The following is a 12,709-nucleotide window of genomic DNA, read 5'->3' as shown; positions in this document are numbered from 1 at the left end:
AGTGACATCATGTGCCAGGGTGAGTGTAGAGAACAATGCTCTCGGGCAGGGGCGTAACTAGGCCCCACCGGGCCCCCCTGCAGAATTTCTGAGCGGGCCCCCCCCCCGGGCCGTTTTGTGGAGGTTGGAGGGGACGCAGCATGAGGGAAAAGCCATGCAGCAATTCGGCGGGGAGGGGGGAAGGTCCCCCCCCTCCCTCACTTTGGGGCTCTCCCCTCCGCCTTAAATCTAAGTCCGGGCAGTGTCTGGGCAGCGGCGGGCAATCTTCGGGTGATCCGGATAGTAGTTATCCGGATGACACCCTGTACTGCTGTGCTGTGCGGGCTGGGAGGAGGATCAAGCTTACCCTCCCACGATGCGTTCCTTAAGGGAGGAAGTGTTTGAAGTCACGTGAGCGCCGAGTGGAACGCATCGTGGGAGGCGCCGAGGGACGGCCGGAGAAGACGTCAGAAGGGTAAGCTTGATCCTCCGCCCAGCCCGCACAGCACAGCAGTACAGGGTGTCATCCGGATAACTACTATCCGGATCACCCGAAGAATGCCCGCCGCTGCCCAGACACTGCCCGGACTTAGATTTAAGGCGGAGGGGAGCGCAGAGGGGAGAGCCCCGAGGTGAGGGAGGGGGGGGACCTTCCCCCCTCCCCGCCGAATTGCTGCATGGCTTTCCTCTCATGCTGCGTCCCCTCCAACCCCCACAAAACGGCCCCGAGCGGGCCCCAGGGGGGGGCCGGGCCCCCCCGCGGGTGCAGGGGCTGCAGACCCTATTGTTACGCCAGTAAGCTTGATCCTCCACCCAGCCCGCACAGCACAGCAGTACAGGGTGTCAACCGGATAACTACTATCCGGATCACCCGAAGATTGCCCGCCGCTGCCCAGACACTGCCCGGACTTAGATTTAAGGCGGAGGGGAGAGCCCCGAGGTGAGGGAGGGGGGGGACCTTCCCCCCTCCCCGCCGAATTGCTGCATGGCTTTCCTCTCATGCTGCGTCCCCTCCAACCCCCACAAAACGGCCCCGAGCGGGCCCCAGGGGGGGGCCGGGCCCCCCCGCGGGTGCAGGGGCTGCAGGCCCTATTGTTACGCCAGTGCTCTCGGGTGACCATCATCAGCCGAATAGACCATCCTCCAAAAATGAAAAAGAGGCGACACTCAACTGGCTGCAAAATAAGTTTTTTGCAATTATGGAACAAACACTTGGGGAGATTTATCAACACATTACCGACAGTTTTTTCTTCTTAATCTGTTCCTACCAGCAGGGAGAACAGTTCTGCATGATAAGAACCTTCTTAAATCCTAGGTAATAATGACAATTTAGCATGAATTTCTAGAGCTGCACTACAGTTAAGAAAAGTGCAAATCCATCCCTAAACTGGTGCAGAATAAGAAGTGCTTGATAACAGTTCTACAGATGTAGAACTGCAGGCTATACATGATTGCAGAGTGTAGGCCAGACATGATTTGTGATGTGCTCCTCCCCCCTGTTGAATTCCTCCTCAGAGCTTGCTGCTAAAATACAGCAGGTGTGTTGGTTACCGCAGCAACAGCAATTCCCCTCACACACTGCACTGTCTGAGAGACCTTCCCAACTCCTCCTATTTTACAACAGTCTTAGAAGGAATCTGCACTATCTAATGATTTCTTAAAATGTCTGAGACAATGCTGCACGGATTTCTAAAAACCTGCCAATATTTTGTCTCAGACTCTCTTGATAAATCTGGCCCACTGTTTGTTCCGTAATACAGCATCTTTTGCAGCCAGTTGAGTGCTGTCTCTTTCTCATGTTTGGAATATACCTGAACCGTAGAGCAATCCGGTGTAGGCCAGGCACCGGCAGACACCCAGTACAGGCGTATCTGGGCGCTGTTTTCTGTTGAATTTTTCTACACGGAATAGACCAGCCTGGCTGAGGCCAAGGCATTGGACAGCTAGATTCTTGACAAAGGTGGTCGTTATCGGCTGCCTTAGTCAAGTTCCATGTAGCGTGTGTAGGAGGCTTAAGGCTTTACATGTGTCAGGGCCCTTCCACACTGAAGCGGTACGGTAAATTAAAGCACCCCACCGCTGCCTAAGGAAAGTCTATGGGGGAGTTTACACTCCTCACGTTGCGGTACGCTGCGCTGGAAGTGCCCTACCTAGTGCGTTTCCAAACCGCGCGGCTGCTGCGACAATCTGCATTGGACCGGAAGTCATGTAAATCTATCTGTACTCAAAAAACCTGCTGCAGTTTTCAGTGTTGCACATGCACAGAAGCGTATTTTAGCAATACGCTTCCGTGCACATCGATTACCCAACAGGAAGTGAGTGTCGCTTCTTGCTTGGCCGGATGCCAGACGGGGACTACCTCATACTAACGTGGTAATCCCCGGAGGTGTATTTTTGGTTGCACCGCCAGTCTATAGTGTGAAGGTTCAACCCTCCTGGCGGTCTATTAAAAACCACCAGGGGGAAGCGCAGCAGTTTTTGTTTTTGTTTTTTAAATCATGTAGCGAGCCTAGGGCTCGCTACATGATAGCCGCTGTGCAGCGGCATCCCCCCACCCGCTTCGATCGCGTCCGGCGATCTGCGCTCAGGAAATCCCGTTCAAAGAACGGGATTTCCTGGAGTTCTTCCCCCGTCGCTATGGCGACGGGCGGGATGATGTCATCGACGTTGTGACGTCATCGGGAGGCCCGATCCACCCCTCAGCGCTGCCTGGCGCTGATAGGCCAAGCTGCGCAAGGGGTCTAGGGGGGGGCTTCACTGCGGATAGCAGCGAATCGGCGCGGAGCGGCGGCGATCGGTGTGCTCACGCAGCTAGCAAAGTGCCAGCTGTGTGCAGCAAAAAAAGATTATGCAAATCGGCCCAAAAGGTCCTGAGAAATCCTCCTGCACGGCTTACCCCGAACTACGTTCGGGGTTACCGCCAGGAAGGTTAAGGTGAGATAATTCATGAGATAAATTGTGTTAATCAATTCCATAGGAAGGTGGCTGAGGAAAGAAGCAGATAGAAAGAAGCTGCAAAAAGAAAGGAACAGGAGACAAGTACAAAGAAAGTGAGAGGCTGAGCAATGACGATATCACACGAAAAACACAGGATGTGTCCCTTGATTGATGCTGTGAATGAAAATGCTGTTGTGACCCAGATTAGTCCTGACCACAGTATAGATCCTGCTTACCTTCTAGTCACAGTCCTGGTCTAGTGATCAGAGGTCCTGCCAACTGACAAGCTGCAAAACAATCCTTTAATATTAAACAGAAAACAGGAAATCCACCGAGATTCAGAGAAACGAAACTAGCTTTACCTTTGCTGTTTGCCAAGTGATGCAAGGATGCCAAAGCCCGCCCCACGGCATAACTAAAAGGGGCACTCTTCAATGACTATACTGTAAATCTAATTACTGCATACACTGAAAACCTTGGTCTATGTTAGACAAGGGAAGGCTGAAAAACAAAAATAAAATGGTAAAAATGCTACATTTCACTGACCTAGGCCTCTTTCACGCTACTAAGGACATTGCTGTACGATTTTCACATCGCATTGTGCTGTGTGCTTTGCAAGGTACAGCTTTTTCCATCTATGCTCATGTATCATGTTCACATGTATGCGCTTTGCTACTGACCGTTTTGAGAAACGTGGTGTTGCATGCATTTTTGTACCTTGCGCTGTGAAGACCACAGCAATGCAAGTGAAAGGGAGCGCCTTTTCTTTAGAAAATAGAAGCGCATAGCAATGCGGTTTTTAGATGCGGTTTTTTACCCTTTATTAAAAAAAAAAAAAAAAAACATTTTCACATGAAAAGAAATCTTTGTTGACAACTGCTACATCAAATAAACAAAACATGCTGAACAAAAGTGTGTTTAAAGGGACACTTAAGCCAGGAATAAAAAATCAGTTTTACTTTCCTGGGGCTTCTACCAGCTCCCTGCAGCCGTCCCGTGCCCTCGCAGCCACTCACGGAGCCTCCGGTTCCCTGCCGCCAGCTAGTTTAGTTTTTGCTGACAGGCCTGGCCACACGTATTTTTCTTTGCGTTTCCGTCTGCAATAGCATCCTGCGCCTGTGCAGGGCGTTATTGAGGGCGGAAACATGAAGAAGGATACGTGTGGTGAGGCCTGCACAGCTGCAGAAAGCCCGCCGACTCCCTGTCAGCGAAAATGAAACTAGCTGGCGGCGGGAGACTGGAGGCTCCGCGAGTGACTGCGAGGGCACAGGATGGCTGCAGGGGGCTGGTAGAAGCCCCAGGAAAGTAAACCTGATTTTTTTATTCCCTTTAAGCGCATAGGTCCGCCTAAAAAACGCACTGAAAGGTGCATCAAAGCATGCGTCTTTTATCAAGTACTTAAATACGTTTCTAAACGCACCCAATGTGAATGAGGCCTAGGGCTTGTTCACACCTAGGGCATTTTCTGGATTTTTTAATGCACCGGCGATGTAGAAAATCGCCCTAAAATTGCTATGTGCAATGATCCCCTATGAGAGTGTTCACATGTGCATGTATTGATTGCTTTACATTGACCAAAGCGCTGCCTGTACCATTTTTTTAAGCATTTTGGCTCAATGGAAGGTATAGGGAAATTGCTAAGCGCTTGAAAAAGCGCTTTGTATAGCGATTTCCTGAACGCTTGTAAGAATAAATACATTGGGCTTGATTCACAAAGCGGTGATAACTCAGTTATCACGCCTAAAAGACTTTAGGCGTGATAAGCGGTGCAAAGCTGAGTTATCACCGATTTGTGCTGCTCTTCGCGCGAAGCTCCCGCGCGCAAAGTTTTGCGCGCGTAGCGCACCGCGCTGCGCGCGCAAAGTCCCATAGGGCTCAATGGACGCTGCGCGCGAAGCACGGCACACTGCACGCGCAGCGCGGTGCGCTACGCGCGCAAAACTTAGCGCGCGGGAGATCGCGCGAGTTTCTTCTTATCACGCCTAAACTGAGTTTAGACGTGATAAAGGGCTTTTCACAGGCGTGCAAACACTTTGCACCGCTTTGTGAATCAGGCCCATTGTATTCAGGGCTGGATTTAGGCCAAGGCCACCTAGGCCAAGGCCTAGGGCACCACAGGAGCAAGGGCACCAAAGCAGCAGGCTAAACTGGTGCAGGATTTGCAAGCTTGCAGGCGCGCATCTGACCGCGGTACTCTGCTGCTAGCTGCCTGTGCAGCAGCCATCTTGCTCTCTGTGCACGTTTGCATTGTGGCTGGTGGCTATGGACTTGGGCAGCATTGGAGATGGAAAGGAAGAGGAAGCGAGACGAGTGGAGAAATGAGTGACACTGATGGCTACTGCGGTGTGATGGAGAGCTGGCTACCTATACTGAAGGGGGGGGGGGGTGGGAAAAGGAGGGATTAAGGAAGTCATCTGGCTACCTATACTGGAGGGAAAAGGGGGAGGGGTCATCTGGCTACCTATACTGGGGGGTCATCAAGCTACCTGTACTAGAGGGAAGGGGAGGGGCATCCGGCTACCTATACTGGAGGGAAAGAAGAGGGGTCATCTCACTACCTATATGGAAGGGTGACAGTGGCTTTGGGCGGTAAGAGGATAAATCCGGCCCTGATTGTATTTATTCTTTTTCCCGGGTCAAAGAGTTCACTTCCTGACTAACGTCAGGAAGTGAAAAAAACGAATCGCTCTGATAAGCGCTTAGAAAAGCGCTTTCCAAAAAATCGCTGACGCACAGGTAAGCTCCTGGGAAGCGCTTGTGATTTATGATGTGAACAAGACATTAGGGCCTGTCCACACTCGTCGATTTTTTTTGTGCCTTTTCTGAAGAAGGAAAACTGAGAACCAATGTTAATCAATGGGATAGTTCACACTTGAATGCGTGTCTCACATGCAGAAATACAATTGACAGCAATGCAGCACTGTCAGACACCTCATGCAGAAAAACTGACACAGAAAGTGTGGATCCAGCCTAACAACATTTAAAGAAAAAAAAGAGGTTTCAGAGAAAAAAAAATTATTTCAGAGAGAAATTCATAAACTCTGTGAATACAGCTTCCATTTCGAAATAATAAGACTGCAACGGATATTTGTAAGGGAAATCTAAAATACTAATGGAAGGTTATAAGTATGCACAGACGGACAGCTGCATGAGCACACCACAACCTCTGTACTAAGCATCGCCCACACTGAGGCGCCATACACACTAAGCCACCGCCCACACTAAGGCGCCATCCACACTATGCCACCGCCCACACTAAGGCGCCATCCACACTATGCCACCGCCCACACTAAGGCGCCATTCACACTATGCCACCGCCCACACTAAGGCGCCATCCACACTATGCCACCGCCCACACTAAGGCGCCATTCACACTATGCCACCGCCCACACTAAGGCGCTACCCACAACTGCATGGAGGCACTGGGGTGAGGATTGGGGGTTTAACACACCGGAGAGGCATCGGGGTGACACACAGTAGGGCATCGGGCCTTTACAATTCTTTTGAGAATCAGGGGTTTCCTGGTTGTATGTAAACTGGGGTGTAGCAGAGGTTGGATTGTGAGAGAGGGTGAGGCAGGCAGACACTGAGCAGTGGAAGAGTGCAATGCTGTCACTGCTGAGGAAGCACCATCGAAAGTCCTTCTTTACTTTCCTCCTTCAATAAGCAGAATTTACACTCACCTGTGTGCCAGCATGCCTACTCAAATGCCCCTTGATGACTTCCCTCTATCGCCACCAAACTGCTCATCATCAATCGGTCTTCTGTCCACCAGGGCATCTGTGCAAGACAAACACTTGAGTTGAGGCCAGACACTAGGGTTGCAGGCAGCCACTCCAGTGCCCCAGATGCTCCAGATTCCCTTAGCAGCACTTGTTCTAAGATGGCTTCCATAATTAGCAAGATATATGAGCATTAGTCGCAATGTTTGCCTGGAAAAACTGAGGGTGCCCTAACAACACACAATCATTATAACACTTCTCCCCAACTCCACCCCATTCAAGTCCTCCATCTAGAATTCTGCTGAATAGGCTCAGTTGGGATCAGTCTGGGCTACTGCGCAACAAAAACCAGTGTTCATTTCAGCCCAGACCTCTGCAACACAGGAAAGGGTTCTAGCATCTTCCTACACCAAGTTGCAGTGTGCTCGGAAATTAAATATTGCAATATATCTGTTTTTAGAGTCTAATTAAAACAGATAACACCAAGAATAAGCCTGTATCATTCTCTGTGGGTTCTGATCAACTGACGCCGATATATGACCATTTCAGGTATTTCATATTCTTTCCTGCCTAACATGACAAAGGGATGGAGAAAGGGTCATGAAGCAGACACAGCCCATCTCCCCTTACAATATCCACCCTCCAGCGGTCCTTCTTTTGCCATCCATATACCATCACGGATTGGCTGATTTAACCATGGACCTACAGAACTTTCCATAATTGGACTAATGGACTATAATATCTTTCGTTTGGACCTATTATCACAAAGGGCACGCTAATCTGACACAACCTGCTCAAGACATTATACCCAGTTATTTTCACTTTTAATCCTTATTATTTTTACTGTATCAATTTGTTTCAATTACGATATTTAGTTTATGCATTATTTTTTTTAAATAAATGATTAAAAAATAGTTTGTCTAAGTGTTTGTTCTGAAAGCTCTGCAAGGGTTCCCGTCTCCTGAGAATAATGTTACAATAACCATTTTGATATTAATGTTGTTATTTTTGCTATCTCTAGAAAAGTTGTCGAAATAACCTTTTTTACTACAGGAATTAGCTAGAGTTAGACTTGGCGTAATCGCACACTAAATTGCAAATTCGTGGCAGTGACCTATATATATATATATATATATCTCTATATGAGATCACGATTGTATCGATTGTACATACAATCGAAATTGGACTGTGTGTGTGTACTCACCAACCAATCCAAAAGGATAATTTGCCTGCGGTGCTAAATGCCTTCAGGATTCCCTCAGGGTCTGAGGCTGAATGGTAAACTACGGCAAAGGGTACAGAAATTGGAGGGTGACCGCATTCCATCACAGGAACGGGTCGCAATGATGGAGGTCAGCTAAATAATTGGGGGGGAGGGGGAGAGGACAGACCTCTGCAAAGGGTGGGGTGACTTAATGTTACCCCTACACACTGGGTCTTGTAGTGTTGAGATCATAGCATGTCAACAGGGCAAATTTTCTGTCTTCTACCTGCTAGGCTTACTAGGTATGTGACATCATTCAGATGTTTAATTGTGGTCGCCCAAGACCCGCCCATGCAGCCTTCAGATTGGTCAGCCTGATAGGAAGTAACACATAGACCTGGTGACCCAGGATCGATTTCCTTAATCTAATTCACATGTGTCGAACTCCAGGCCTGGAGGGCCAGATCCATGCCAGGATGGACTGATAAAGAAAGGAATGTGTTCTACCTGATGGACCACACCTTTCCTGATTCAGACCCATCAATTCATTTGAGCTGTATCAAAAATGTGTAACGATCTCGGCCCTCGTAGGACCAGTTTGACATACCTGATCTAATTGGATTTTTTAGAAAATTTTATATTTCATTAGTGGTCACAAATGGTCATTTCTGATCATTGATACAAAGAACCAATTCGTCAATAATCGTTGAGCAAGTTGTTTCGTTAGCGGTAGAATGGAAAGAGATCCGCAACGGTGTCTTCACCAAATGCTTTATTTAGGACATATCCTCAGTATAGTCAAAAAGCCTCTTAGCTGACATGTTTCGGACCAGAGTCCTTAATCATAGCTACCATACAGCTCTCACTGTCAGATTTAAAAAAGAGGACAGAGTAATTGGGGGTGGGGTGGGTACCACCCAAAAGGGTGGAATACCTGAACTCAAGCCCAACCCCCAGGCTCAGTCCCTCTCGTAATTTTACAAATAAATAAAATCAAACAGAAAGATAAAATACACATAGAGCAGCAAAAATACAAAAATATGTATAGTAATACAAACGCAGGAACACAATTGCATTTACAAAAGGCCCTTATTAAACTCAGCAGGTAACTGCAAAAGGGAGGGGGGGTTTGCAAATCTAACCTGTGACTAAAGCCACATCCCATCTGGCATTCAGGCCATGAGGCATTCTTGTTCCTAAACGAAAAATTCAGAAATCCTCCCGTTTGCGGATTATGGCCTGTAGATTCCCTCCTCTTTTCGGCAGAAAGATCCTCTCTATTCCCTGAAAAGAGAAACCAGACATGTCACCTTGATGTATTTGGCGATAATGTCTAGCAACATTAGATATATTCGTCGTAGCCCACCCCGCTCCTAGAAAATGTTCTGAAATCCCAGCTTTTAAGGGCCTGGTAGTACACCCCACGTATTGTGAGGCACAAACCTCACACATCACCAAGTATATAACGTTCTTGGTATTGCAATTAATGAATTGCTTCATCGGAGACTTGTAACCATTTTTCAACGATTGTACAAATTTGGTTCTCCTATGAAACAAACAATAATTGCAAGAGGGCACCGCACATCTATATGATCCTTTGGTGGATAACCACGTAGGAGAAGTGGCACTTGAACTTAAAAGGCTTGGCGAAAGGATGCTACCCAAAGTGGGAGCCCTTCTACTAACAAATCTTACACCGTTCTGTAAATATGGGCGTAGGTTCTCATCCCCTTCCAAAATGGGAAGGTACTTGGCAACAACCTGTTTTATACTCTGAAATTCAGAGCAGAAGGTAGTGACAAAAACAGGCTTTTAATCCTGCTCTGAATCAGGATTACCGCCATGTAATAAACGTTCCCTAGGGACCGCCATAGCCCGTTTTTTTACCTCCATAATGGTCCACCTAGGATATCCGCTCTCAAGGAGACGCTGCTCAACCACGTGGAACTCTAAGTCCAAGACCATATCATCCGAGCAATTCTGGCGGGCCCTAATGAATTCGCCCACCGGAATTGCCCGGACCGTATGGGGGGGATGACAACTCCTGGCCTGAAAAGTGGAGTTACCTGAACATTCCTTTCTGTATGTCTTTGTCTGTATTATACCCAATGTGGGATTTCCTGTCAGGGTGACATCCAAGTAGCTGATACTAGTGGGGTGCCAGGTATGCGTAAACTGTAAATTACATGTATTGGTATTAAGGTGGGCCATGAACGATGTTATAAGAGCTGGATCACCTCTCCAAACAACCAGGATGTCGTCAATAAATCTGCCGTACCATCCAATGTTGTCCGAAAGGCGCCCTCCACCCCCAAAGATGTGGTACTCCTCCCACCACCCCATATACAGGTTGGCCAGAGAGGGGGAGAATTTAGCCCCCATGGAGGCACCACACCTCTGGAGGTAGAAGGCGCCATCGAACATAAAGTAGTTCCGAGTCAAAAGAAACTCGACAGCGGCAGAGATAAAAATGCACAAGTCCGGCGAGAAATCTGAATATTTCTTCAAATGATAATGCAAGGCAGTAAGGGCTAGATTGTGTGGAATGCAAAAGTACAGTGCCCTGACATCTATGGTGAGCCAACTGCACTCAGCACTCCACTCCAAATCTGCCAGACTAGACAACAAATGCTTGGTATCTTTAAGATACCCAGGCAACCTCCTCACCAAAGGCTGTAATAGGGAATCTACCCAATCGCTAAGGCGCTCCCCCAGAGAGCCAATGCCGGCCACAATAGGCCTGCCCTCCGGGGGAGCACCCTGCTTATGGATTTTAGGAAGGTGGTGGAAAACTGGAATTGTGGGATGCTGAATGTTCAAATACCTCACCAACCTATTATCATCCAATACCCCCAAACTTTCTCCATAGCTGAGAAGGTCCTGAAGTTGTCTGTGGAATCCCTGTGTGGGGTTTCCTGAAAGCTGAACATATGTTTGGGGATCCTCCACTTGTCTAAGTGCTTCCGCTTTGTAATCCTGTGCTTCCGCTTTGTTATCCCATTCATAAACTTAGCCCCCTGTGGCGGCTTCTGCGGTTGTTGTTCTTCTGCCACCGCCTCTTCTTCCTCCACAGAAACACCTTTCTCATCATTTCCTCTTCTTCCCCACACGACTTCTCTTCTACCTCCTCCTCCCTCCTCTGTGCTGCCGCAGGTGTTGAGGAAACATCTGGTTCAGATGAAAATTGCTACCACAACTCTTCCTGCCATAACTGTTCCTGTTCACGCTCCTCCACAGCTTGATCCACCACTCTACGCATGGCACGCTCCAGGAAGTAAGTGTAGGGGATCAAGTCTCTGATGGTGCCTTCAGTGCGACTCACCAGGTTGGTCACCTCCTCAAACGGCCGCATGAGTTGGCATGCATTTCGCATCAGTGCCTAGTTCGGTGGCCAGAACATCCCCATCTACCCAGATTGCGTTCTTCTACTGTAATTTTATAGGTACTGGGTGATGGCTTTCTCCTGTTCTAGCAGGCGGGAGAACATGAGCAGGTTCGAATTCCAGTGAGTCGGGCTATCGCATATCAAGCGTCTCACCGGCAAGTTGTTTCTCCGCTGAATGTCCGCAAAGCGTGCCATGGCCGTGTAAGACCGCCTGAAATGCCCACACAACTTCCTCACCTGCTTCAGGACGCCCTCTAAGCCTGGGTACTTTGACACAAATCTTTGAATGACCAGATTCAACACGTGTCATGCAGGGTACATGTGTCAGCATTCCCAAATTCAAAGCGGAAAGGAGATTGCTGCCATTGTCACACACCACGTTGCCGATCTCCAGCTGGTGTGGGGTCAGCCAGTGCTCCACCTGTTTGTTAAGAGCAGCCAGGAGAGCTGGTCCAGTGTGACTCTCCGCTTAAAGGCAAGACATGTCTAAGATGGTGTGACACCGTCGTACCTGGCATGCAGCATAGGCTCTGGGGAGATGGGGCTGTGTAGCGGGAGAGGAGATGGCAGCACCACTAGAGTTGAACTGCCACTCAGCCAAGGAGGAGGAGGATGACGACAGCGAAGAGGATGTAGCAGGAGGAGTAGGAGAGTAGGTGGCAAGAGGCCTGCCTGCAAGCCGTGGAGGTGTCACTAGTTGGTCCGCTGCGCAGCCACGTACTCCCTTCTTGGAATCGTTCACCAGGTTGACCCAATGGGCTGTGTAAGTAATGTAGCGGCCCTGACCGAGCTTGGCAGACCAGGCATCCGTGGTCAGGTGGACCCTTGACCCACCGCTGTTCGCCAGAGATGACACCACTTGCCTCTCAACTTCATGGTACAGTTTGGGTATCGCCTTTCTAGAAAAATAAGTGTGGCCTGGTATCTTCCACTGCGGTGTCCCAATGGCCACAAATTTACGGAAAGCCTCAGACTCCACCAGCTTGTATGGTAATAGCTGGCGAGCTGATAGTTCCGCCACGCCAGCTGTCAGACGCCGGGCAAGGGGGTGAATGGCAGAAATTGGCTTCTTCCGCTCAAACATTTCCTTCACGGACACCCGGCTGCTGTGGGCAGAGGAGCAGGAACCGCTCAAGGGCAGAGGCGGAGTGGAGGAGGGTGGCTGTGAAGGTGCAAGGGAGAAATCTGCTGAAGATACTGCACCTGAAGGAGGAAGAGGAGAAGGACAGTGGCTTTTCTTTTGTATGGTTTTGCTCAGGTGTTCTTCCCATTGCTGTTTGTGCCTTTTCTCCAGGTGCCTTCGTAAGGCACTTGTCCCTACGTGAGTGTTGGCCTTTCCACGGCTCAATTTTTGGAGACAGAGAGAACAGATGGCTTTACTCCGATCTGAGGCAGCAGACACATGAAAAAATTTCCACACCGTTGAGACCCCCTGAGGTGATGGCACTATGGTGGCCTCAGAGTCAGCAGCTGACGTTGAAG

General features: G+C 49.0%; 1 protein-coding gene across 1 annotated transcript in view; it reads right to left on the bottom strand.

Moving 5' to 3' along the window:
* The window catches only part of LOC137524280 (interferon-induced very large GTPase 1-like), a 36,587-nt gene extending 33,398 nt beyond the window's left edge, over window positions 1–3,189 (bottom strand). The window contains 1 exon segment of the mRNA XM_068243959.1: window positions 3,153–3,189. The gene's annotated coding sequence lies outside the window, so the exon portion shown is untranslated.
* Between the last annotated feature and the right edge of the window lie 9,520 nt (window positions 3,190–12,709).

This window comes from Hyperolius riggenbachi, chromosome 7 (assembly GCF_040937935.1).
Source record: "Hyperolius riggenbachi isolate aHypRig1 chromosome 7, aHypRig1.pri, whole genome shotgun sequence".
Lineage (NCBI taxonomy): Eukaryota > Metazoa > Chordata > Amphibia > Anura > Hyperoliidae > Hyperolius > Hyperolius riggenbachi.
Note: the sequence above shows the minus strand (reverse complement) of the source record. Positions and strands in the feature narration are given on the sequence as shown.